The sequence below is a fragment of the Lacerta agilis genome, chromosome 4 (genome assembly GCF_009819535.1).
Source record: "Lacerta agilis isolate rLacAgi1 chromosome 4, rLacAgi1.pri, whole genome shotgun sequence".
NCBI lineage: Eukaryota > Metazoa > Chordata > Lepidosauria > Squamata > Lacertidae > Lacerta > Lacerta agilis.
In genome coordinates this window covers 23,060,427-23,087,349 of record NC_046315.1, presented here as the reverse complement: position 1 = coordinate 23,087,349, position 26,923 = coordinate 23,060,427, and positions in this window count along the sequence as shown.

The following is a 26,923-nucleotide window of genomic DNA, read 5'->3' as shown; positions in this document are numbered from 1 at the left end:
TACATAATGCCTCCCAGATATTGTTGGGCTACAGCTCCCATGATTCCCAGTGATTCAGGATGATGGGAGTTGTAGTCCAACATCATCTGGAAGGTACTACATTGGCTGTCCCTGCTTTGAACAAAAGATAGCCAACTTTCTCAGGGCTGTCTTTACCCAGGGGTGCAAGGGGTACTGGGCACCTGGGCGCCGAATTTTGGGGGGCGCCTCTTGATTGGCGGCAGTGAAAAGCAATGGAGCAAAAGTTCCCGCCCCCCTCGTCTGTCGCTCTGTTGCTCCATAGCGTCAAATATTCCTGATGAGTCAGGAAACAAAAGCAGTTTTCTGCTGCATCATTGTTACAGGTGAGCGATTTCCCCCTCCCCCAAAGTCAACAATTTTGGATTCCTCCCTCCCAAGAAAAGCTCAATAAAAGTTAATTTGGGGGTGCTGGGCGGATCTTTGCACCTCAGCGGCGCATATGCTAAAGAAGGCCCTGAACTTTCTTTCCTGACAGAAAAATGCTCTTAAAAATCCCAAGTAAACACAAACAAAAATCTGATTTTCCCTCTACCTGCTACAAGACCACCCACCTGGGTCCATTCAGTGAGTCCTCGTCTCCTTGTGAGCATCAGGCTCAGCTGATCACAAGTGCAGTTTTCTTTCCTAGAAAGAATAGAGTGAGGTGAGCTTCAGATCAGAACACTGGCTGTCTTTTCTCCCAGTGGCAATGTGTGTGTGGATTGGATCACAGCAATTTATCCAAAGGATTTCATCCCTTTTCACTCCAAGCTGTTGGGGTTGAGAGCAGCCGAGGGAGAAATAGAAGAAGCACCTGTTTTGCATTCCTAAGGGGGGGCAATGGCAGTTTTGAGGTTCGGGTGCAATTTAGATTGGGGGAAATGGCAAAGGGAAAGGGGTGTTAACTCCCTTCCTCTGCCCTGCTCCTCCTAGTCAGTTACCCCCCTCCCTGGTTAACTACTTTTAAGTGAAAATTACAGAACTCCAATGTAAATGTGTTCTTTGGTCCTCATAAATCCCAGACTGAGACAGAGCTTTGGGAGTAAAGAGGGAATATTATCTATGGCTAATATTGAATGAGGAAACAGGAAGAAGTTCCTCCCAGTGAAAAGCAGATCTTCCAATGATGTCAGAATACAGTATGTTGCAGATTTTGGAATGTTTTGTGTTGTGAGTGTTGTATTTGGAGTGTATTGTATTGTGTTGTATTTCCTCAAGCATTTACTAGCAGCATTAAAGTCAGGGACTAGACGACATTAACTACTAGCATTACCCAGCAAGGTCTGAGGTTCCTCTTGATTTACATTGCTGTAAAGGAGTTCCTGACTACCTAGAACATCCGTTTTAGTTTGTATAAATCAAGGAGACAATCCTAGAAAGGAAACTAAAGCCAGGATACAACAAATTTCAGCCAGATTGGTTGATTGTCGAATCTGGAATCAAGTTGAATCTGGAATCAAGTTGAATCTGGAATAAACTTCCTTCTCTATTGCATTTTATATAATCAGCCGGATAAAATTCCCTAGCACAGTGTTTTTGTGTGTTTGTGAGTGTGTGAGAGAAAGAGAGAGACCAAAGATTGGTTATATTTTCACTGAGGAGAACCAAATCATAATGAATCTGGGCTGGAGTATCTCTCATTTTATGAGCTAGCTCCAGAATCCTCTTTTCAAAAAAGCCACATTGCTACTCATTAGAAGTAATTAATCTCCCCTGTACTCTCCACTTGTCAGCTCAATGCACTGTCACATGCTCTGTCAGCCGTTAAGAAGCAGTCAGGCACCGAAGGCTGACAACTTTCTCAAATTTCTCTCTCTCTCTCTCTCTCTCTCTCTCTCTCTCTCTCTCTCTCTCTCTCACACACACACACACACACACACACACACCAGGCCCTTTTCTCACAGGTGTCAGCTGCTGATGAACCAATGAACAGAACGACATTATAGATTGATGGTCTACCTCTAGATTTTCCCACACATCCCAACGGAGAGTAGATACTACCAGAAACCAGAGCTCACATTCTCTCCCTTCACCCTAGCAGACTCTCCAAGTGTCCCTATTTTCCGGAGTCGGTCCTGGATTTAGGGAAGCCATTCCTGTTTCTGATTTGATCCCGGAATGTCCCGCTTTCCCTTAGCATGTCCCTATTTTCATTGGAGAAATGTTGGTTAGGATTTATCCAACCCCTGAGCCGCCTGAAGGCAATCCTGTATAGGGAAGGTTTATTTTTATTTTAAAGTTTAATGTTTTATTATGTTTCTATATATTTTGGAATCTGCCCAGAGTGCTGGGACAACCCAGTAGGATGGGCGGGCTATGAATAGTAAAAATAATCATTATGGAATGGGACGTCTCTATTTTCATCGGAGAAATGTCGGAGGGTATGCCCCACTAACACGAAGCATAGCACGGAGCATGATTTGACCATGTTATTGTGCGATGCATTTTCCTTTCCTCGGATAATTGGGTGTCAATGTCAGGCAGGGAGGCTACATGTCCTGTTACACTAGATGCACACTAGCCTGTTCACTGCCCCCCCCCGTGGCCCCTCCGCTTTCACACATACAGCCCAAAGGTCTGAAGGAAGCTTCTAAGCATGTTTGCCTGAGACCTTCCTAGTGATACGGAATCCTAACAAGCAGTGCTGGCTCATACATTGGAGCGCATGGGGCACAGTGCTGCACCACCACCAGCCAGGGCATCTTGGTGAGGGGAGCGAGACTTTGTGCTGCCTGTCAGGCGATGGCTTTCCCCACCTGCCATGCCCCACCCTCCAGCCCTAGGATGAATGCCCATCTGTCATGGATGTTTTAGTTGAAATTTCTGCGTTGCAGGGGGTTGGACTAGATGACCCTTGGGGCCCCTTCCAACTCTACAATTCTATGATTCCATGAACAAAAGAAGCAGCCCAGCATCAACCTGTGGGTCCTAGCATTGGCCTGATCATGCTTGGGGCTGAGGATGGATCTGGCAATATGCATCCGTATGCAGAATAACACCCTGGCAATGTTATGGGAGCTCTGCCTATTCTCTGGACTGTGCCAAGAATGCATTAAGAACAAGGCTTCTGTGAATGATATATACATATGGGATGAATGGGGAGAAGGGGGAGGGATAGGGGGTTCCTTTGAGTGAAACAGTTTATCTGCATTTACTATTGAGAATGCATGAATAAAGATTATTGAAAAAGAAAAAAAAGTTTGCATTCCAGGTTTTACCAGCCACCCTCCTTCCAGAGAAGCAAAATATTTGTGTATTACGGTACTGTATTGCAAAAAGGGAAACTACGCTATAATGATCCTTAATTGTTAACACTTCTGAACAGCTAGATAATTAAGATACAAATGTAGTAGAATTTTACAGCGCGTGGATTTCAAAACAAGTCTGTGTTTTTCTTTCATCCTGGCTACTTTTTTTCCTTTTCTCCTGTACTGTTTGAAAGCTCACTTGGTATGTTTTATGTGATGATTGTCACCGGCCCATTAGTTCCAGAAGCTCTAGGGGAAATTCTGTCTACTCCTCTCTACAGATCTGTTGCGTTTGAGTTGTTCTTATTTACATAACCCATCTGTCTCCCTGCTTTGGAAAAGTGTCTGCAGGCCTGGATATCCAGCTGATGCCAGACAACGTGAGCTCAGTTGAGTCAAGTGTGCACAGGGTGGAAGGACATGGGAGCCCTGGGCAGCCTTTCTCATTTACTTTACCATTACCCACTTCATAGGTGAACTTTACCCTCTCTATATATATTTGGGCTGTGTACATGACATACTGTAGTGCACAACCCTAACATCCAAGTGGTGAGAGACCCCAGTGGTGCTTTATTTAGTTCTTGATTACATGCACATACCACCTTTATCTTCCAATGATCTCAAGGTAGTGTACACAGTTGTCCTCCTCCCCATTTCATCCTCACAACAACCCTGTGAGGTAGGTTAGGCTAAGAGATGGTGACTGGCCCAAGGTCACCCAGTGAGCTTCATGGCTGAGTGGAGATTTGAACCCTGCTCTCCCATGTCCTAGTCCAACACTCTGACCATTACGCCACACTGGCTCTTAACCCAGGCTTTGGTTTCCTTGGAGTGAAGGTGAGCGGAGACTGTTGTGTCTTGAAGATACATGGTTTTAGTTACACACGTATGCATATATTTGGTGTTTTACTAAGCAGAATACAACATGGTCATTAAAAAACACAAACTCTCCCCCCTGCCCCGAGAGAACCCAGGTAGTTCACAAGCAAGAAGACAATAGGGGAAAACAAAACTTTTTAAGCAGAAAAAATGAAGATGTGTCTTCTGCTTATCTTAATTGCAAGATTCCACTGACACACACACACCCCCACGCATTAAGGCTACTTCCCCGTTTTACTTTTTTTTACAAAGAAGCAATGTGGTATAGTGATTAGGTTAAAAAAGGTAAAGGACCCCTGAATGGTTAAGTCCAGTCAGAGGTGACTATGGGGTTGTGGTGCTCATCTTGCTTTCAGGCCAAGGGAGCTGGTGTTCGTCTACAGACAGCTTTCCGGGTCATGTGGCCAGCATGACTAAACCACTTCTGGCACAAGGAACACCATGGCGGAAACCAGAGCGCATGGAAACGCTGTTTACCTTCCTGCCACAGCGGTACCTATTTATCTACTCGCGTTGGTATGCTTTCGAACTGCTAGGTTGGCAGGAGCTGGGACAGAACAAAGGGAGCTCACCCCACATTAGAGTGTTGGGCAAGGGCCAAGAGACCAGGGTTCAAATCTGCACCCCCTGGGTGACCTCAGGCTACTAGTCACTATCTTTCAGCCTAACCAACTCCACAGAGTTGTTAATGGAGGGGAGGCAAGAAGTGTGTATGTCAGCTTGAGCTCCTTTGACAAAAGGCAGGGTAGAAATCCCAAAAATTGAATGAATGAATGAATGGTGCTACTGTTTAATATAGTCACTCCAAAATCCAGTCTCTCTAGATGCAGGATGGGAAACCCGTAACCCTCAAAATGTCCTTGAAGTCCAGCTCCCATCAACCCCCAACCAGCAGGGCCAATGGGATGATGCGATTTGGAATCTGGCAAACTACTAGAGGATCACAGGCGGCCCATCGTACCCTTAAAAGAGTATAGAGTAGAATCATAGAATTGTAAAGTTGGAAGGGACCCCGAGAGTTATCTAGTCCAACCCCCTGCAATCAGTGGCATAGCTAGGGGGTGCGGAGGAGCAGATCGCACTGGGCCTGCAGGGCACCCGAGCCACTGCCTAACTCCCAGGCACCCTGCAAGGTTCTCTATGCTTCTGCCTGCCATGCAGGAATCTCAGCTAAAGCATCCGTGACAGTAGGGTGACCCCATGTGCCCTAGTTGAGAGAGGGCAGTCCTCTATTTAAAGGAGCCCTCTATTTGAAGTTGCACTGGTTCAAGGCCAACCGAGTGATGTGGAAAAGATGCTGCTTTCTGCAGGCTGGAAGTTAGGGGGAAGAGCAGCCTTTTCTCTTGCTCTCTTCTTTGTAACATTCAGTGATGAGTTGTGAATGCAAATGCATGGGGGCTGCACCCCACCCTTAATGAGAGGATGCTGGAGGTGCTGGCATTCGCTTACAGATGCTTTCTTCTTGGAAAGGTTTGTCTTATCTTGCCGGTCCCCTCCTCCTCTCCTCAAACCTCCCTTGCTTTCTGCTCTGGGGGAGGAGGGAGAAAAAGAGAGAGCCCTGAGCAGTTTCTCCTCCACTCTTTAATTTGTTTGTTTATTAAAGATCTATATATATATACAGGTATATTTGCTTCCTCAAAAGACTACAGGGCTGTTTGCAACACAGAACACAAATGTCAGCATAAGCATCAAAACAATTATATGAAAACAAATGTAATAATAAGAAAGCCATAATAAAATGCAGGTTCTCATAACAGCAACAACAATAAAAAAGGAAGGATAGGAAAAATCAGGAGCAGGGTATCAAAAATTCAGGAGGGGGGACTGCAAAAATTCAGAATCTTTTTCTCTAGCCAAAGGTAGCTCTTAATCCTGGTCTGTACAGAAAAAGACAGACCCTCTCAGCTCTCAGCTGGGAGCTTTCCTTCCTCTCACCCTTGCAGGTCTTTGCTTCCCTGCCTTTTGGGGTCCTTCTACCATCTACCTGCCACTTACAGTGGGGTACAATCCTTGGTCTCCAATGGTGTCCCAGAAGGGGAGACACCAGAGAGGTAATTCCATGCGGTGTGTAGGGTGTGTCCCCCCCAAGCACTGGTGCCAGCTCCTTATTTTCTCCTCTTCCTGCCTCTTTCTCTCCAAAAAGAGACCTGCCAAAGTAAAGTGAGCTCAGGAGATGATGTAGCAGCAGCAGCAGTAGAACACACTGGAGCTGTCTCTGCTCTCTGTTTTGCTGCCTGGGGGAATGGAATTATGATAGGCAGAAAGGCATGCAGGGAGAATCAACTCTGCTGTGCCTTCTTCCCCATGTAAATTGCATCTTCCTGCCCAGCCCATCCTGATTGCAATGAGGATGAAGGGAGGATGGGAATGAATGGTTGAAGGAGCTGGGTATGTTGGCCTGGAAAAGAGGAAACAGAGAGGAGATAGAATCATAGAATCATAGAGTTGGAAGAGACCACAAGGGCCATCCAGTCCAACCCCCTGCCAAGCAGGAAACACCATCAAAGCATTCCTGACAGATGGCTGTCAAGCCTCCGCTTAAAGACCTCCAAAGAAGGAGACTCCACCACACTCCTTGACAGCAAATTCCACTGTCGGACAGCTCTTACTGTCAGGAAGTTCTTCCTAATGTTTAGGTGGAATCTTCTTTCTTGTAGTTTGAATCCATTGCCCTGTGTCCGCTTCTCTGGAGCAGCAGAAAACAACCTTTCAGCCTCCTCTATATGACATCCTTTGATATATTTGAACATGGCTATCATATCACCCCTTAACCTTGATGATGATAGCCATCTTCAAATATCTAAAGGGCCGTCACATGGAAGATGGTGCAAGCTTGTTTTCTCCTGCTCTGGAGGGTAGGACTTGAACCAATGACTTCAAGTTACAAGAAAAGAGATTCTGATTAAACATCAGGAAGAACTTTTTGATAGTAAGAGCTGTTCAACAGTGGAACAGACTCCAATGAGAGGTGGTGGACTCTCCTTCCTTGGAGGTTTATAAGCAGAGGATGGATGGCCATCTGTCACGGGCACTTTATTTGGGATTCGTGCATTGTAAGGTGTTGGACTAAATGACTTCAGCGTCCCTTCCAACTCTACAATTCTATGGTTAACTGCTACACTACCCACTCCAGGAGTGGGTGGCTTTATTTACCTCCATATGCCCTAGGCAAGTAAGGAGTAAACCAATTAAACTTTAAGTCATTCAAAGGAAGCTTCTTATTGTTGGCATCTGTCTGTCTCAAGAGACAATGGCATGCACCTCTGGGTGTCGAGCAGGCGCGTTTCTGCACATGCCATAGCGGGAAATGAGGGGTGGGTGGGGCTCATCCGCATGGGATGGTTGCCCATCCAGGAGAAGGAAAACTCAGATCCTAAAACCAAAGGAAGCTACTTGCATATTTTTTTTAAAGTATGCTGTTCCTCCTGCAAGCAATCAGCCACATTCAGCAACTCCAAGACAAGAGCAAAGAATAGTCTGAAGGAACATTAGACAGTTTTTCTGCTGAAGCTGTGTATGTCCGTTACTGGGATGGGAGTCTGCTTGGAAATCACACAGCTGAGTAACCTGAAGGCAAGGTGAAGCATGAGTGCAATTCAGCAAACTGGCTTTAACAAATGGGGACTGAAACTGATCCAGCTTTCTGCAGTGGCTACCAGCTTATGGAAAAGTTCTACCATTATTGGAAATAGAGATGCACTCTCTCTCTCCATCTGCTTATGGCATCATTTTAAGCCCAGCCTCCATCATAATTTTCTCAAAGCAAACAATACCCACTTCCTTAAAATTTTGTTTTTATGTTCTGAAGGCTAAGGAAGGTTATATATTTGCACCCCAAAAGGGAACCTAGGATCTAGGTCCTAAGTAGAATGAAATGAGGGTGATAAACAGTTTGTGCCCATCTCAGGATTTGTGCTTCGGTACTTTTGGGAAGCTGGTTCTCGTGGTGCAACACCCTGCTCTTACAGAATACTTCACAGGCAGCAGTGCTACTGGGTCTTAGTGCTTTGATTTTAGCATTTTCGCTGTAACCGAGGGGTTTAACAGATGGTTCCTGTCTAAACTGATTAGGGACGGTTAGCCCAATAGAGTTACAGCTGGAGGGCAAGCTTAAATTTAATCAAAAGTGGTCAGTTTTGAGAGACGGCAAACCTCTCCCATAGGGGATAGCGCAATGAGAACAGGCATGGAAAGTAAAAATCTGCACCAGCACGATAGAGAGACACTGCGTGAAGAGTTTCGATGGAAAATGTCAATCATCCCCAAAGAATGAAGTTGCAGCATGGGATATGGTGCAGTGGGCAATGGAACGGAATCTGGGACTGTCCCTGGAAAATAGGGATCCTTGGAGGGTCTGCAACCTTAGGTTGAAAAAGTTTAGCCACCCCTGGCTTCACATGGTCTTAGTCATCCTGGCAGCAGCCTTGGAAGGTAGCACAGTGTACTGCAGAGAAGGATGAAACCAAAGGCCTATCTTAAACAGGATCCAGTTTCTCACACTGGCCAATTGGATGCCTTTGCTGTCGCGTGAGGCTCACGTGGCCTCAGTGGCCCGGAGTGCCTTCCATCAGTTTTGGTTGGTGGCCCAGCTACGCCCTTATCTGGACAGGGATAGCCTAACTACTATTGTCTATGCTCTGGTAACCTCAAAGTTAGATTACTGCAATGCATTATATGTAGGACTGCCTCTGAAGATGGTTCAGAAACTTCAGCTGCTGCAGAATTCAGCAGCCAGGTTGCTCACTCCGGAGCAAGACGGTTTGAGCGTATTACACCAACTGCACTGGCTACCAATTAGTTTCTGGGCCCCATTCAAAGTGCTGGTTTTGACCTATTAAGCCTTAAACGGCACAGGACTGCAATATCTCAAGGACCGCCTCTTTCCATATGAACCTACCCAGACCCTGAGATCATCTTTTGAGGCTCTTCTTCGTGTGCCTCCTCCTTGAGAGGTCCACAGGGTGGCAACACAAGAACGGGCTCCCTGCTTGTGGAATGCTCTCCCCAGTGAAGTTCGCCTGGTGCCTTCACAATACACCTTTAGGCACTTTGCCTGACCTGATCTACATCCTATACCCTTTTTAACATGCTGGCTCTTTTTAGGGGGGGAGGGAGAGAAGTTCTATTGGGTTGTCGTTTGTGTTTTGATTTTATGTATGTGATCCTTTATGTGAACCGCCCTGAGACCTTCAGGTATAGGGTGGTATAGATATAAAATAAAATAAATAATGCCTTTGGGAAGTCCAGAGGCAGGGCATGAGGTTCATAGCCCCCTCCTGCTGCTGTTCCCAGGCAACTGGTATTTGGAGGCATGGTGCCTCCGACTGTTCCTGCCTGTAATATGATCCGATGGGGGCTGAGCCTACAAGACGGCAGCTTGCCTAAGGCGACTTAGTGAGTTCATGGCTGAGGTAACATTTCACAGGGATTTCACAGCTCACTCTCTTTAGGCGTTGCGAATCCCACTCCATCCTCACATATAGCAAATTGCTAGGTCCGTGGAGATGAAAGTTATTTAAAGATGCTTTGCGTGGATTTTCAGCTATTAGAACAAGCCTCCGGTGTCCCTGGTTTGCAATATGAAGTACTGGAAAGGCTCATTCGAAGGCAGGAACTAGCAAGCAGCAGGCACCCAGCCCTGCACAAATTGCCCACGCTGGTTCTGCCGTTCTCTCCATCAATTAAGCAGGCAGGGAACGGATTCAGACTGAAGTCCTCTCTGCGTTTGGCCTGTGGGGGACTATATGTGCTGTATGGGTGCAGCTGCTCCCACCCAAACGAGCATCGTGAGGGTGTGCCCTATACTTTAGCTTGTCGCCTCTCCCCTTCCCCGCCCCATAGTATTAATTAATCTGCAATTATTATTATTGCCAGAAGATGGCAGTAATAAAATACAACTTCTAGGGGTTCCCGTCGCAGCAGCCGCCCCACAAAGCTGTAAGTGGCTTTCCTTTTAGATAGAGTGTGTGTTTTAAACTACTGTTTTGTGCAGATCTTGTTAAACTGCAAGACAATTATGGAGGCCAGTTATCATCTGTTTCTAGAGGGTTACCTGGGTCAGTCTGTTGCAGCAAAGGCAATGAAGAATCTTTGTTGACTTACAAATTAGCCCCCTTAAAGACTAACAAGTTTTTTTTAAGGGCATAGGCTTTTGTGTGTTATAGTCCATTTTGTAAACTGCATGAAGTGTTATCATGCACACACGGTTTTGTAGTGTTTTCGTTTGTTTGTTTTAAGATGGTGTCTAATTTCATGTGATTTCCATTCCCAGCGATGGGCATCATATCTTTATGGAGTAAACATGAGAAACTCCGAATAAATGTTGAGCTCTATCCATTATTGGTAACATTTTAGAAGGAAAACATTTCCCAATATCTCTCAAAGCCAACTAAGTCAGGCAAACAATCTAATGTTAGGCTCATTGCTATAATGTATAGGTTTATGAAGATACATTGGGAGATGTCAGGAACAAGACTAATGATGCTGACATTTCTGACACTAATTAAAAGCATGGACCCGGTATCTCAGCTTCACTCTAATGTCCATTGTTGATTGGTAAATAGCATCCTGGTTTTGCCATATGAGCCAACTCTTAGGGGCTGAGGTCCCTTTGCCCACCTTAAAATATTTGAGGGGGCTGCCTGCCATAAGCTGATGGGCGTTGTCATTCAAATGGTTTGTGTGCTGTGTATTGTGTTCAATTATGTGGGGTGGGGCTTACTCCCCCCCCGCCCTATATTTTATTCAAGTCGGCACCCCTGCATTAGGGCCAGACTATGAGATCTATATACATTTCCCAGTAGTAATATATGGAAATGAGAGCTGGACCATAAAGAAGACTGATCACCGAAGAATTGATGCTTTTGAATTATGGTGCTGGAGGAGACTCTTGAGAGTCCCATGGACTGCAAAAAGATCAAACTTATCCATCCTTAAAGAAATCAGCCCTGAGTGCTCACTGGAAGGGCAGATCCTGAAGTTGAGGCTCCAGTACTTTGGCCACCACATGAGAAGAGAAGACTCCCTGGAAAAGACCCTGATGTTGGGAAAGATGGAGGGCACAATGAGAAGGGGACGACAGAGGATGAGATGGTTGGACAGTGTTCTCAAAAGAACTGGCATGAGTTTGGCCAAACTGCGAGAGGCAGTGGAGGATAGGAGTGCCTGGCGTGCTCTGGTCCATGGGGTCACGAAGAGTCGGACACGACTGAACGACTGAACAACAACATGAGATCTATGTTTGGAACCTCGGAGCCTGAGATGCTCCTAAACCATAGCTGTCAACCTTTCCCTTTTTTATGGGAAATTCCCTTTTTATAGCATTGGGGAAACAGCAGGGAGGGTTGACAGTTATGTCCTAAACAATGCTGAGGAGCAGTGACAGTGGTGGCTGCAAACTGCCTCAGCATAACATGCAAAGAAGCAATGCGCTGTGCTAGCCTTCACTCCCACAATGCGTCAAGAGTGGCAGCTGTTAATATGGGTATCAGTCAAGGCTGGGGCAGTCAAGGCTTCTGCAGGCCTAGAAATGTCCAGATTAACAGCAGTGAGCTCAGACAAGCAATTGTCTAACAAGCAATTCAGGGAGATGCTGGAACAGTCAAGAGAAAGGGCAACCTCCCTCAGCCTTTTGTAATCCCAGAAGTGTCATCTGATTGGATGAGCTTGCTGCCACTCACTGCTTTGGGGAAATGGTTGGAATTAACCGGTGCTGGCTCAAAAGTACTCTGTCATTAAGCAAGTGGTCCTAGGATATTTGTTGTCTCACATTCCTTGATGCTAGGAACAGGATGTGCCATCTGCTTTGCCTGTTTTGTGTGCAAAGTAGCTGTCATTTGACATGTGATGGACAGCGAATGACATCCTGTGGAGAAGGAGACCACCTACATGAGAGACGGTTTCTCTTGCTAAAATACTGAAGTGAGCAACCTTTTGTCAACACTTAGTAATCCTGTCAAGAAATCTGGTTACATCAGGTGTTTCTTTATTTGTTTTGCAATGTTTGTTGTATACCACCCAGTATACAAGTAAGGATTTAAAACTCTAGTTATAACAATAAAACATAAACTTGAAATCTGAAACAGAACCAGACCAGAAACAGAATAAAACCAGAGTGAAACCAGCATCAGGGAATGGTCCAGCAGTACAAATGATCTAAACACACACACTGGAAGTCTAGGAAAATACAGAGGTCTTCACTCGGCACTGAAAAGACCACAATGTTGGCACAAGGTAAGGCTTCCACAAGCAAGGTGCCACCACTGAGAAGTCCTCCACTAGCCACCCATCACCCTTCATTTGGTGGTGGGACCTGAAAAAGGCCTCAGAAGATATCTCTTAAGGTCCAGGTAGGCATATGTGAAAGTGTTGAAAGTCCCAGAGCCTCTTTCAGGAAATGCTGGTAGCAGCCCTATCCAAAAGTCCAGGGGTTTGGTAGTAAGAAAGCAGAAGTAGATGTATTTTATATTATAAAGATTCTGGCCACAGTCCAACAATTAGGTGCCCTTAAATCATAGCTTAAGTGCTACTAACTCTAAGCTTAGCTTCTGTTCATAGAACTCACAATAGCTCAGCTCCTAAAATCTCCATGTGCTTTGAATTAAGAGCTCATCTGAAGTTTACAAAAACATGATGAATCATTCAGGCTTAGAATAAAAAAATTAAATTAAAAAATAAACACATTTTGATCATAAGATTTTCTTGCTAGCAGCTGTTTGGCTTGGTTTTTTATTTTTTCCCTGCCAGACTTTCATCTCCTAGGACAAAACATATATTATGGTAATAAGCCTAACATCTTTGGGATGAAAGCTGTATCAGAGGTGATGGGTACTGGTGGGGGGGGGGAGCTCATTTTCCATATTCTCCTACAGTTAATATATTATTTTTGTTCTTTTAGGTCATGTTTGACCTGCCTATTTTATGGCATGAGCTGTGTTTGAGTAGGGACAAGGTGGGGCATGCAAGAGATCAGTCTCAGTAAGCACAATTTGAACCAGGTAAAGCAACAAGCTCTTCCCATGCAGATCCAAAGCAACACACACCCTGCGTGTATTGCAGTATCCAATGAAGCCTTTTACGGGACCAGCTCTATCATTAGACAAAGAAAGGCGGCTGACTCGGGCGGCAAGTAGAGAGGGTGCAGCAGCAGTGGCTGTTTCGCTGAGCCCCCTGCGTAAGTCCCATTCTTCTGGGGGCGGGGGTGCCCCAGTGGTACTTGCTTGTTACTGGCCAGAGGCAGTGGCTGTCTGTACTTGCGAGTTGCGTTCTTCCAAAGAATCACAGATAGTGACATTGGAAATGGCCCCTAAATGAGTGGCATACCAGAAATACAGCCTGCCCAGGCCATGTACTTGAGGAGGCATTTATTGTATTTCTCAGCTCACATGACGCATGCTGTCACCCCCACTGCTGCATTGCAGCATCTGTTTCAGTGGTGCTGAGACCTGTGGTGTTGGGCAAGGGGTGGTAATGTGTTGGGTGGCAGAGTATTGCTCACTCAGCCTGCCCTGCAATGGTGTGATGGCCTGGGACTACTCGGGCTCAGAGCCGGAGGAGTCGCAGCCTGCACCGGACCCTCTGCCTGGGACATCGGCTGAACCAAGTCTGGGGCCTGGTCCTGAGGAGCCTCAGTCTGCTCAGCCTCCCCTGCAACAAGACTCAGCTGAGCCGAGTCTAGGGCCTGAGTCTGCCTTGGTTCCAGATGCAGGGGATACCTCATTGCCATCAGCTGGGTCGTCATCAGCAGCTGGCCCACTGCCGGCTGGGGCTGAGGCGGCTCCTGGGTCCTGTAACCCACAGGCATCTCCCAAGCTGCAGAGACTCAGGGCTGATAGAAGGAGAGACCTGAGTACTCGCAGGAGGAGTGTTCGCCTCCAGGCGAGGTGATGGAATGAGTCGCCAGGGGATCGGGGCCATCCGTTACCCCGTTCTAGATAAAAGGCAGCCAGACCTCGCCCCGGGTTGCAGGAGCAACATTGTTGGTTGCTAGTTCCTGCTTGAGACCTGTCTTGCTTTCCTGCCTGAGCTCCTGACCCACCCTGGTTCCCTGCCTGCATACCTGTTCCTGACTTCGCCTGACTCCCTGCACCCAGCTTCAGCTACTACGGACTGTATCTATGCTGAACCTTTGACCACGGACCGGACTTTGACCTCGCCTCTTGGGTAACCCACGGGACCAGCACAAATGGAAGACACCATCTCATTGCTCTGAAATTCAGCTATCAGTCAACTCCTGCTCAGAACAAGGAATGGGGAATAATAATAATAATAATAATTAATAATAATTAATAATAATAATAATAATAATAATAATAATAATAATAATAATAATAATAAATAGAACAAGCATCCTCTTAAGATCTCCCAGAATCATCAGGCTCCTGTCATCATGAAGATGTGAACTTGCTAAATGCAATGTAGATTTGTTTTGTGTTCCGCGATTTGTTAAATAGTCTAGGTCATTCATGTCCTGGAAAATCGAGAATAAAAGACCAACAGAAAGAGTCACACAAATGTAATCAAACTGGTGAAATGTCCGTGTAAGGCCAAATTACTCCATCAGCGTAGCACAACCATCAGACCCTGCCAAAGGGGCGACATTGACAGCATTGTATAATTTGGTGGGTGGTGTCAGCTAGGTCCAGGTTACCCCAGTGCACCACAAATTTCATTAACTTGTCAAAATACTCCAGCCCAAAATGCTTGTGGGCCAGCATAGAGAATTAGGGCATGAAAGACAGCTTATGTGGGAAGTCACAGACAATGAAAAGAAAGGGTGCTATGCTTGAGGCCATTCTCATTCATCAGAGTCTTGTCAGTCTGGTTAGGACTGCTGAATAGATGTGTCTAATCACATTTTGTTTAACCAGGCTAGAAAAACAAAGGTTATGAGGGCGTCCTCTGATTTTTCCATAAGGCAAATGGAGGTTAGGGAGCAACACATGTGGCTGCTGTTCTTTTCCTTTGCTTTTTCTGCAAATTTTGTCACGCTACCTACCACCTGTGTGTACTTTATTGCTACTTTTGTTTCTAGCACATCTCGGAACACATAGGCTTGGATCCTAACTAGGCAGCTATGAATGGCAGGGCTCCTTCCTTTAATGGCTGGGAACAAGATGCAGAAGAGGATCCCACCAGCAGAAGGCAGGGGAGAGGTAATTTTTCCTAATATCCATTGCTGACCCTCAAGCTGGTCTACTGGATATCCCTGATGGGCAGGGTATAAATAATAACATTGTTGTTGTTGTTTTCTGGTTGGCACGAGAATAAATCAGTAAACGTCACCTTCTCCCCTTCTGCTGATGGGAACATTCTGTGAGTGGAGCGTCGCCAAACCACATTGTTTACCTGATGTATGTGTTAGAAATATTGCATTCTCAGAAATATTGTCAGTGTGGCATGGCAGTATGACTTCCAGTATTTGGAATGAATTAGTTCAGGGTAGTATTATGAGAAATTTCAAGTTCATCTTCTAGTTCTCTTGCATTTTACGCTGTAGACTCTTGGACCTTTCAGGCTTAAAGTGATCATTGTTGGAAAGTAAATCAGACACTTTGCAATCTATTCTCTGTGTATGTTTTGAGGTCTTCTTGATATTATCTATACTCCACCACAGCGGCTTGTAACCGTCTGAATGCTGAGGATCATTTGGATGAGCGTGAATGAATGTGAATCAAATGAGTTCATTTCGTAAAGAAATAAATGTGAACTGGAATTAGTTCCTTTTTGGATGCATGCTGAACTAGAACCAGTTCCTTTTTAAAACTAACTTTCCAAGCCATGGGGTCTACGGACCTACCCTCATCTTATTCCATCTGCTCAAACAGTGATTGTAAGCATACATACAGGTATATGGAGAGCATCTTGCCAAAGCATTCTCCCAAACATGCCACTGCTACTTCTGCCATATATTCCTTACATATGACCATGAACTGTATCTTATCCCCTGCTCCATGTCTATCAGATGGAGGTATTAGTGGGATAGTAACAAAGGTACAAAGCAAAATATGGTCTGGATCAGCTTTCCCTCTGCCTGGTGCCTTCCAGATGTTGCTGAACTCCAGCTCCCATCATCCCCCAGCCAGCAAGGTCAGTGGTAAGGGATGGTGGGAGCTGGAATAAAACAACATCAGGAGGGCAGCAGGTCCGGGCAAGGCTGCTGTAAATAATAAAACTGTATGGACAATAAATCAGTGGCTGCTAGTACAGAGACAGCTCAGGGTGGCTGCATTCTGTTAATAAGGCTTCCATGTGCAGTTCAGTCACTAAGGGAGGGAGGAGGAAATAAGACGGAATTCTTAATTCATAGGAGGAGAGCTACACGGACATCTCTCTACAAGTGGAGTATTGTCTTGTATGGAGTAATGTTGAAAGGTTCATAACATGGGGCTGGATCTAAGCCATAAAAAGAAACATGGAAAGTGAAACACCCCTTTTTCTCAGAATAATAGCGTTTCCTATGTGTAGAGTAGCCTCTTTGTTCAAGCATAAATCCTGCATTCATTACCCTGTTGTGATCATATCTAGAAAATTTGAGTGACCCTGGGATGCTTTTGAAATTTTGGCTTGCAAAGGGGAAGGATTCCTTCTTTGTTGCATTTGAGGCCCTGAAGCACACCTAGGCTGTAATTCTTTTTCTTTTTTCTCTTTTTTCTCTTTAGTGGGGGAGCAGAACGGCTTCTTCCCCACACCTGAAATGTCCACTGCACTGCTACAACATTGATGCAAAACTATTCCCACCTCATTATGGGGAGATAGTATTGGCACTAGTATAAAAGAAATGTTGGGGGACCCATCCTACCCCCCAAAAGGCCCTGAAACAATGCTGTTCTGTGGCATTGGGGTGTGTGTGATGAGCTCAAAAATATTGTTATTAAAATGAAAGAATATCCTGCAATGATTTCTAACAGCTGCCAAACTTGTTATAGCTAAGAACTGGGGAAATTTTAATGTGTGTAGATAAGTAAAGTATGGCATATAGGACAGTTAGCCAAGGTAAGTGATGTTATACTGAGAGATGGAAGACAAAATTTTTTTTTAAAAAATGATTGAACAATGCCCTTCTATTTACTTTTGGAAGAACTGATATAAATATATATTGTAGGTAAAATACAACTCTGTTCAGAGGAATGCATTCTGCATACTACTATATATTTGTGTAGACAGTCTGATATTGTAGTTTAATGTGTTTTTGGAAAGAGTGAGAAAAAGTTTGCTCTAGATCATGGAAGTATGTAGTTAATCACTAAAACTACACATTTATTACAGTGACTTACATAACAGATATTAAAGTCTTGAAGCAAAATGTTTCTCTTTTGCCTTCTTTAGCTGCCAAAATGTTTTGCTTTAGGAAGCTCCTGACTTGAAGGCCCTTTGATAGCAGTGCTACAGGGACTGGGAACTCTATAAATGAAATCCTTGGATCTTCTGAGTCAACATATAGGCTTGGACTGCAAAGAACCTTAGTAGCACAAGTTGTGTCACAATGAATGCCAGCACAGATTTCCTGGCTGCTGCTGAGGTTCGATCAGCAACACCTTGTAACTCTGGCTGGATTTGTTGTTTTTTTTGAACTGTAGAGTTTTACCATATCTTGCTTTCATAACAGGTATTATTAGCAAAACATCTGTATACTTATGAATGTTTCATTTGGGTTCTATGTATTTATAGCACTTCACTTAGCAAAGAGTGACGGTACCAGCTATCTGAAAACAAATATCACACACACACACACACACACACACACACACACACACAGCTTAAGTAGAACAACCTGCAGCAACAAAACCGGGGCAACAGCCTGTCAAAATGCTTCTATTCCTAGATGATGGGATGGATATTGGTTAGCAAACTGAAATATAAAGGGGTAAGAAATGAGCACTGCTGTTAAATATTTATGCGGACACCCACAGAAAACACGTTTTGCGATACCTTCTCTTTCCTCTACAAGGGCTTTTTTGTGAACAGAGGCATAAGAAGACTTCAAAGTGGTTCTGTGGGCTCAGATGAATGGCTGTCAGCATTGTGGACAGGTGATGCCAGCTTCAAAGCCTCGAGTCCCTTTCAAGAGGCAGGCAGTGAATTAGTTGCCTGTGTTGGTTTGCAATGGATGAACTGAGCGGTTGTGTCCCCAGGGCTGTCCTGTGCTGCAAGTCACTCTGTGTTTTAAAGAGCAGTGTTCACCTGAGAAAAACTGAACTTCTTATTTAGTGAGTTTTCATCCTCTCAAGACTGTGCTCGTCTCGGAACTAAGCCACATTGAGCTAGTTCACAAAACATGCTAAACCACAAACCTTGACTTAGAGGGACAGTGCAAACCACCCACAAACTGGAGTGGTTAGTGGGGAGAGCGCTAACCACCTTAGTACACCAGTGGTGTAGTAAGGGGGGTGCCAGAAAGGGCCATGGCCTTGGGCATGGATTTTGGAGGGGGTGCCCCCCCTCAGGCCTGTCCCAGTGCTCCTCTCCCAGCATCGGAGGAAAACCAATGTTCATGGAAAGGACCATGGGTTGGGCCATGCTGGCATGGGGACACATGCTTCACACCCAAGTGCTGTCAACTGGCTGGGCTCCAGGTAGCACCACCGTGCCCGGATCCCAGCCTTGCAAGGCTGCTGAGGGGATGTGTTGTGGGGATATGGCAGGCCATGCACCTGAGGGGCGTGTGGCTGTTGCACCCTTCTTGACCCACCCTCCCGAGCCTTGCAAGGCCACTCATGGAGGGCGGTTTGGGGACACAGCAACCGTGCACCCTTCAATCCCATTTTGGCTTTTCTGAGTTTGTTTTTCCAATGTAAAGTTTGGTTCACCACATTTCCACATCAGTTTGTGACTTTAAAAAACCACAGAAAAACACATGAAAATCTGTCTGTATTTTAGCACACATTGCAAAGAATTTCCCCTAATACAATGCATTTTGATATTTTCACCAATATATTAATGTTTAGGCACATTTTCTCAGCATATATGCTTTTTTGTACACTTTTTTTTTGGGGGGGGGTTTGGAGAATTGCACTGCAGGTTTTGGAGAAGTATGACTTCTGAAGGGTAATATGTTTGCATATTGTTTTGGAAACTGCAAATGACAGAGGTTCTCATTACAATGCAAATGACACAAATTTCTCACTTATTCCTAATGCACCCTTGGAATTTACCGGTACCTTGGAAGTGTAGGTTGAGTGCAAGCATGTAAATGAACCTCAAGGTGCAAAAAGGCTGGAAGTCGACAACCCTAAACTAAACAACTGGCTATTTCATGACAGCCTTTTATTTCTTGGTTTTGTTTCGCAGAGGTGCCAGTGGGAGTGTCATTGGGGAGGAGCAGTCTGATGCTTTTGTGCCCCAGTTGGGAATCAAAGAGAAAATCTTTCAGGCTTCAGCTGCTTAAGAAGGCTTGACCTCTCTCTCCAAGACATTCACTGCATTGTCTCTCTCCACCCCCACTTTTTTTCTTTTTCTTTTGGGAACACACAAGGAGAAACAGAATAAGCAGAGTGGATGCAACAAAGTGAGGACAATGAGCAGAGCAGAGCATACTCAATAAAGGAGGTGCAGTCTGAGGAGTCCTCAAACAAAACTCTCCTGGCTTTTATTCTCCCACCCCCTTACACAGTTCAGTTGTTCTAAAGCAGGTTGCAGTTTTATATGGACAGCAGCCAGTGTTTCTGGGACCCTTTACTATTGAGTCAAGCTGATACAAAGCATATTAAGCATTCATCTTTCCTGTTTCCCTGTTTGGCTAGCAGAGCCCTAGAGATGCCACAGCTTTGCAATCCTTCAATGCATTGTGGCTTTTAATTATTCTCTACCAAGTTGCTGCCAACTGCATTTATCTACACCCAGTGCTTTTTTTTTTCTGGGGGGACGCAGTCTCACCAGGACCAGTTGTGAGACTGTCCCGAAACTGGGACAAAGCCTTTGTGCACATTCCGGCTACCTGAGTTCGGTGGCACAGTCATATGCAATTGTTTCCCAGCAGGGAAGAACAACACACACAAGCCATTGAGAAGAAGAAGAAGAAGAAGAAGAGAAGAAGAAGAAGAAGAAGAAGAAGAAGAGTTTGGATTTGATATCCCGCTCTTCACTACCCGAAGGAGTCTCAAAGCGGCTTACATTCTCCTTTCCCTTCCTCCCCACAACAAACACTCTGTGAGGTGAGTGGGCTGAGAGACTTCAAAGAAGTGTGACTAGCCCAAGGTCACCCAGTAGCTGCATGTAGAGGAGCAGAGACGCGAACCTGGTTCTCCAGATTACAAGTCTACCGCTCTAAACCACTACACCACACTTGAATAGGCTTAACTATTTATTGTAGGTAAAATGCAGAGTATGTCTCTGCTTTGCCAGCTCAGAAAGTCAGAGCTGTCCATAAGAGCGTCCAGCATCTCTCGAGCCAGAAGAGAAAGTAAAAAGTACAATAACATCACATGAGAAAGCAGATAAGACAGCTGGCTTTCTCACGGGTAAAAACAAACAAAAATCAACCAGCCTCGCTACTGCTGGTTTGCAGCTCGGCCAGTACAAATATCCCAACACATATACCCCTAAACATTTTGTGAATCTAAGTTTGGCCTCATTCAGGGGCAGTATGAGCAGGGAAATGAGAGTACCCCTAAGCAATTTTTTTTGAGGAAAAAAAGCACTCTCCTACTACTCTGCTAATCTATATAGAGAGTTGCAAATTTAGAAATAATAGTTGATGCCCCAATTAGTCATACTCAGAGTTGACTGACTGAAATCAATTACCTTAGCAACCAGTCTGTTAATTTTGAGTATGACAATTGCATATCAACCAATTACTCTAATGTAAACAATTTTTATCTTTTATTAATTTATATAACACCTATATGCCAAAATGGCTTCTAAGCTGTTTAGTATTCAACCAATACTTAATTAAAATGCACAATAGCATTCCATTGGGACATCAAAACATTTCTCAATTAAAATATGCAATGAACAAAAATCATACCAAATAAAAGAATAAAATCAGAAATAAAAAACCATATATCTCACCATGGCTGGAAAAGAAAGTAACCAGTTGTCCAAGTGCCCAGTGCTGATTGATCACTTCAAAGCCCCTGCTTTCCCTTCTCATGGTTTATTTTAATCAAGGTCTGTCATCTGTAAATAAGTGTTATTTATTTATTTATTACATTTATATGCCACCTTTATCTTCCAAGGATCTCAAGGTGGTGTATATGGTTTTTCCTCCTCCTCATTTCATCCTCACAACAACTCTGTGATGGTAGGTTAAGCTAAGAGATGGTGACTGGCCCAATGCCACCATCATGGCTGAGTGGGGGTCCGAACCCTGGAATCCTAGGTCATAGTCAACACTCTTAACCATTATTCCTTAAGGCAGGGTGGGGCAACCTAGTGCCCTCATATGTTGCTGGACTACAAGCCTATTCCCTCTATTGGCATTGCTGGCTGAGCTGATGGGGATCAAAGTCACATCTCAAAAGCTACAGACCTCCCATCCTGGCCTGAAAGACTTGTATAGGGTGGGGAGCTGCTACTGCATCCACCATATGCGTCTTGGTATATCCACCATATGCGTCTTGGTCTGGAGTGGCCTCATCCTTGGAGGTTAGGTTTTGCTGGTGACTCCGGCTGTGGGAATACACTTCGTGGATCCGTTAAGTTCCGCGGTTATTTGTTTATTTTAATGATTATTATGAACCTACTTTTCGTATCCTTCTGTTTAAAAGTGAAAGTAAAAGTAAGACTCAGTGGGCACTTTGCCTCTGAGATTACTCCGCCTAAAATTGTAGTTCCAGATATTTTCAAAGTTATCAATGGTCGTTTAATCTGCTTCCCGCCTTTTTGGGGGGCAGCAAAGCGTTCCTATTGGTAAATATATTGGTTATGATGTCACACTGGTTTATCAATAAAGGCTGAGGCTCCCCGCCTTAGGCAAGTCAGTCTAAGTTAGTCTTTAGTTCTTTCAGTTGGGTTAACTTTAGTTAAGGGTTTTTTGGGCTGAGGGTTGCTGGGTTGCTGGGTTGGAAGCGCGTGCAGGTGGTAGTCAGGGCTTAGATCGCGGAAGATTTGCGGTAAAGGTTAGATAGCCTTTAGACCTAGCATAGGTTTAAATTGCGGAAGATTTGGCGGTATAGTTTTATTTAGCCTTAGCATTGCGGAAGATTTGGCGGCGCAGGGACAGTTAGTTTAGGGGAAACTTAGCATAGGGCTAGGAACAGCAAGGAGTAAGAGCCTATGCGGGTCAGCCAAAGCCATAAAAGAAACATCGGTGTCTGTCTTTATTGGGAAAGGTTTTTATTTGATTTAAAAAACGTCAGGGATTTTCACTTAATGCTTTAACTTTGCCCTTGGTTAGTTTCCTTTACTTTAGTAACAGTGCAGGAGGTCACAAGTGGTTTCAAGTTCAGTTCGAGGCATCCATTCAGATTCGAGGCATCCATTCATTTTCGAGGCATGCATTTACTCACGCACCTTCAGATTCATTTCCGACTTACTCACGAACCTTCAGATATGAGGCTTGGCCCGGCGCCCGTGCCCATACGCACGCGGAACGCTGGCCGCTAATCCCCAGCAACTGGTATCTCGTGCGTGGGTGGCCTAGACTCACGCACGGGAAGCTCCAGCACCGAATCCCGCATCCGGCTAGTCAATGGTCATGCTGGCTGGGGTTGAAGGAAGTTGGCATTCCAGCACCCTCTGAAGCACCAGAGGTGAGCCAACATTTGGACACAGCATTAGCAACCCCTTGTGTATATGATGCAAGCACAGCAGTGGAAAAAAAAGTTTATCTTTTGGTCTTTGAACATTAGGATAAATTGCTCACACTTTGTAAAAGCTGAGGACATGCAGCAGTTGGCCAGCTTCCTTTCCTGCTAGCCACACCAGTTTGGTTACTTAGCATAAAGAGATCCAAGACCTGCTTTCTCTGTTTAGCATGATTGTTGACAGTGCCTCTAAAAGCTCCATCTTTTTAAATTCTAAACCCTCTCTGATTTCTTATTGTTAGGGGATTAATGGGGATAAAATGCAAGCTCCACCTTCTCAATGCATTGGTATGGCTCAGAATAGGAAGGGCAAGAGAAAAGGGGAGGGGGAATCAGGATTTCAGTTTGCTTCTGTTTCTCTTTTCTAAATTCTGTAGTTAATGGCGTTGGCTGCAGAGTGTGCTAGGCCGGCAAGTTTGAATCTGGTTTTGGGGCACTCCCATCAGAATCTGTTTTGGAGAGGCTGGGGGGGGGGAGCGAGCAGGTCCCTCCTGAGGTTTTGTGCAACACTCAGAGGATGCAGATTTCAAAAGGTAGGAGAGGCAAGCTAGTAGCCCATCCCTGCTGTGTTCTGTGGATTTGCCTTGCCTATTGCAGAGGTCCTCTCTCTCTCTTCCTCCGTCCCTTTAAGGCAGGGGTATGCAACCTAAGGTCCGTGGGCCGGATGCGGCCCAATCGCCTTTTCAATCCTGCCACGGACAGTCTGGGAATCAGCGTGTTTTTACATGAGTAGAATGTGTCTATTTTATTTAAAATGCATCTCTGCGTTATTTGTGGGGCCTGCCTGGTGTTTTACATGAATAGAATGTGTGCTTTTTATTTAAAATGCATCTCTGTGTTATTTGCGGGGCATAGGAAGTTGTTCATTTCCCCCCAAAAAATATAGTCCGGCCCCACCACATGGTCTGAGGGACAGTGGACCAGCCCATGGCTGAAAAAAAGGTTGCTGACCCCTGCTTTAAGGCTCATCACCAGCTTTGTAGCATGAAAGATCCTGCAGAGATGGTATGCCTTTTCAACTTTTCAGGATGCTGGTTTGTAATGGGTGTCCCCTTTAAGGGTACTTTCTTCTCCCAAGAGGCATCGTTTGCATGCAATGGCACAAGAAGACTTGGTGATGCAAAAAAATAATAAAAGGCTGGTGAACTGCCCGGAACAGTGACAGACAGTGTGTATAAAGGACTGTGAGCTGTCGTGTGGGTGACTTGAGCACCCCTCGGTGCTCCAAGCCATAAAAGCAAAGCTCACAGGGCAAGGAGCCCTGGTGGTGCTGGTGAGGAGGGGGCCGGTTGCTGTGGCAACGGAGGCCTTTGAAATGGCCTGGGCTCAAACTTTTACTCCACCCAGTTAACTTTCTGTCAGGTTCCCCAACGGGCACAACCAAAGGCAGTTTTCTCAAAAGTTTTAGGAAAGTTAAGAGAATTTCCCTCCAAAACGCAACCAACCTCTTCAAGGGATATCACCACAGAGCTGTTAGCAGGCCGAGAGGGTCCTAAAGAGCTGTTTGGCTTTGTTAGTTTACATGTCACTTTTTTGCCCTTCAGCTCAATCTTCCTGCTTAACTAATTAGGGAAGAGGATGGGGGGCCATTTTTTCACTTGCATGATGTCCCTGCCTCTCTTAGAAGCCATTGGCATTGTGTTTAGGGGACCATGCTGTTTAATCGGCAGGTTTCAAAAATGAAAACCCCACAAAACCTGCTACGGGGGTGGCCATACTGTGTGTAATGTGAGCAGGAGCTGAAGTGATTTAGAAATGGTTGCACGAGTGGGTGGGATCAGCTAAGGTTGAAACAAGCAGGAGAAGGAAGCTAAGAAGAGTCACAGAGTCATCATGGAAGAGATCTGGCCACTGTCATTTTTGTGAATTATGTCGTTTGCAAGCAGCCCGCTGGTAAGCAAAGCTTGTTCCTTCTAATCAGTCTCCGTGGAGCATTTGCAGTCTTGCAAATACTACTATGCTGGGCTCTGCGCCTGATATACCCGCTTCCGCTCCTAGGCAGTACGATGGTAGAATCTGGGTCCTGCTCAGAAGATGTCCTAGGCTTCTCAAACAATTTTGAGAGAGTTGGACTGTGCATGCTTGCCCTGCATCCCAGCCATCCTGTCCCCTGCTGGCCTTCCTGTCAAATGTACATGGGCATTGTCAGGGCTCCCCAGTGAACCACACCATGGATTTGTCAGGGCTTGCCAAAGACATTGTTCTGCCTGAGGCAGGAGCACACCATTTCATGTGTGCAGAAGAACTGATTGGACTGATGATTGAATGTTGCTTCGGCAACAGGATATGAGAAGCATCCATACCAAACGTTTAAAGTACATGACTTTTTCCTGAAGAATCTTGAAAGCTGCAGTTTTTACCTACGCAGAGCTATAATTCCCAGCATCCTTAACAAACTACAGTTTCCAGGATTCTCTGGGTGTGTGTGTGTGGGGGGGAGCCATGTGTTTTAAATGTGTATGAAATGTATGGTGTAGATGTGACCTAAGTGCCCTTCGGTGCACCTGAGGGCAGCAGGCTAGTATGACAGGCCACACAGCTCTGATCTCTAATGGAAAGGAATGGCTCAGGAGATATGGCTGGGTGGGCTCTTCAGTGCTGCCCCCGGGCATCTGGGGCAATTGCCTCTCTCTGCCTGGGTGACAATATTGTTCCAAGGATATTGTGTAGTGTTTGCTCCTCTAAGTATTCCAGCGTAAACCTACTATGGTTGATCATGTAGCCAGATTTTTCTGATAGAGGAAGAAGGGAGGGGACAGCCTCTCTACTTCTTGATTTTCCTGGCAGGGCAAGAAAGTTTGTGAGGCAGAGCTACCTGCTAAATTTTATGTTACCTCTATTTAGTAATTTGGTATTTTGTTTTAGAAAACTTGTTTGATACTGGAAACAGTTTGTGTGTGTTTGAAAAAAAAGTTATTGTTATAAGCATTTGCCACAATTTTAGGAAGAACGTAAATCTTGGTATTGTGGATAGGGCCTGACATTTAGGACTTGTGGCTTCTTGAAATGCCATAAGAGCTAACTGCTTTGCATACTGTTGCCACAAACAAGGATTTTGTGGCACATGAACTGTAGTTGTACAGTTGTACAGATACAAGTGGTCACAGCTGGGAAGTCCCTCTCTCAAACACTAGCAGATTTCAGGCAGCCACCACAATCATGTGCACTTGTCAGTAGGTCAGAGGTACCAATGCTTCTGAATACCAGTTGCTGGAAATGGCAGGAGGGGAGAATGCTCATATGCTCAGTTCCTGTTTGCTGACTAGATAGACCATTGGCCTGATCCAGCAGGCTCTTCTTATGTTCTGAGGTATGGGCTATTGGAAAAGGGTCATAGCTTGGTGGTGGAGCATCTACTTTGCACACAGACGGTTTCAGCTTCAGTCTCCAGGTACGACTGGGAGAGACCCCTGTATGAAGCCCTGGAGAGCTGCTGTTACTCATTGTATACAATGGACCAATGGGCTGACAGCTGATATAAGACAGCTCCCTTCGTTCCTATGCAGGAACATAGATTGATTCACTACAAGTGCAATGCTGCTCTGTGATCAAAGAGTTAACTCATGAACCAATTAAACTTGGACCACAGGAGGCTGTGAGGTGAGGATTCAGTGGGAAACATTAGCAGCCCAAATCCATACACTTGCACTTCAGAAGGGAGAGATCTCACAGAGTAAACATGGGTTAAATGGAATACAGTAGACATTATCTTCCAGTTCCACATTTGCACAACAAACCACACAAAAGCTTGAGTGACAATTTTTTTGACTGCATTTTGCTTAGGCTTCTGCCAGTTTATGCCCTTCTGCAGTAGTCTCACGTTCCACCCTGTTGAATCCTGTTTGTTTTGTTTTATTTCAACATGTTTATCCTGCCCAATCAACTGTCACCTCTGGGCATCTCACACATGAAAAAATATAATAAAATACACAATAAAAGTAAAAGAATCATTATATAAAAGCAGCACAAAATTAACGAAAGCTGTGAGAAAAACATACTGTACAACAGCAAAAATAAAAATCAGTCTAACAGTGCTAAAAATATATACACATA